Raw genomic sequence first — 1,696 nt, forward strand, 5'->3', positions numbered from 1 at the left:
CCGGGCCCTTGATTCAGGTTTTATAATTCACATGAATCTAGGAATCTATCCAATATTCCATCTTGTTAGAGTACAGGTTCTCAAAATACATAATGATAATATTGTGGGTTTTGTTTTTTTTTTTTTACATGGTCTGCTGTGATTTCACCCTTTTCATTCCTAATTCTGTGGGTTTGAGTATTTCCTTTACTTTTTTGGTAAGGCTGGCTAAAGATTTATTTATTTTATTTAGTCTTTTAGATACTCAACTCTTCACATTGTTTCTTTCTTTCTTTTTTTTTTTTTTTCTTTTCTTTCTTTTTTTTTTTTTTTCAGAACTGGGGATTAGAATAGAAACCTTGCACTTTGCAGGGAAGCACTTATTCCACTGAGCCATCTCCCTGGCCCCTCTTCACATTGTTGCTTCTTTGTATTTTTGGCATAGTCTTAATTGCATAATTGTTTATTATGATCTTTTAATTTCCTGCCTTGTACGTTCTTTTCCTAGAAACTTGAGGTTTAACATTAGGTTCTTTATGTTCGTTTGCTCTGTTTTTCTGATGTTAGAATTTACCACTACAAATTTCCCTTGTAGGACTACTTTCACTGTGTCCTATAAGTTCTTGTATGCTGTATGTGACTATTATTATTTATTTATCTATTTTTTTTTTTGGTGGTACTGGAGACTGAACTCAGGGCCTTGCATTTGCCAGGCAAGCATTTATTCTACTGAGCTATCTCACTGGCTCCCGTGTGATTATTATTTAATTGTAGAAACTGTCTAATTTCTTCCTGTGACTCATTGCTTTTTTGGGAGGGTGTTATAATTTCTGTGTGTTTATGTAGCTTTTCTTGTTTCTTTTGCCATTGATTTCATCACACTATTTCTTATAATATGCATGTAATAGTCTCAATTCTTTTGCATTTAGTTAAGTATAAACTAGTAGATGGTCTACTTTGGAGAAAGCTCTATGTGCTGCCGTAAAGACTGTCTCATTGCTATTTGTTTATCAATAAAATTATGGGAAAAATAGATAATATATCAACTATTGTTAACCAGCTATTCTTGTTCTGAAAGTCTATATCATATGTATTGTTATATATTACCATTCCTGTCACTGTATCTGATTTTTGTTCTTGCTTTTGCATTTTACTTTTCACAAGGAAATAATAAAATTTAATTTAATTTTAAAAAAAGACTGCATTCTGTTGTTGTTAGGTGGGTTCTGTAGCTATCAACTATGTCCATTTGTTTAAATGTTTGGTCCAGCTTGAATATTTCTGTTTTGATTTTTATCTATTTGATCCATTTGTGATAGTGGGGTACTGAGTTTTCTCATTACAACTGTATTAGTGCCTATCTGATTTTTCATATCTATTAATGTCTGATTTATATACTTGAGTGTGCCAGTATTTTGTGCATATATATTTATGATTGTTATATTTTCCTCTTGGACTTTTTCCTATGACAAATATGTAGTGACCTTCTTTGTCTCTTCTGATCAGTCTTGGTTTGAAATCCACTTTGTTTTCAAATAGAGCAGCTACTCCTGCTTTTTTTCTGGGTTTCTGTTGCATGGAGTGTTGTTTTCCATTCTTTGATTGTCAGTCTATGAATTTCTTTCTTTCTTTCTTTCTTTCTTTCTTTCTTTCTTTCTCTCTCTCTCTCTCTCTCTCTCTCTCTCTCTCTCTTTCTTTCTTTCTTTCTTTCTTTCTT

Source organism: Octodon degus, unplaced genomic scaffold, assembly GCF_000260255.1.
Source record: "Octodon degus isolate 3935 unplaced genomic scaffold, OctDeg1.0 scaffold00038, whole genome shotgun sequence".
Taxonomy (NCBI): Eukaryota; Metazoa; Chordata; class Mammalia; order Rodentia; family Octodontidae; genus Octodon; species Octodon degus.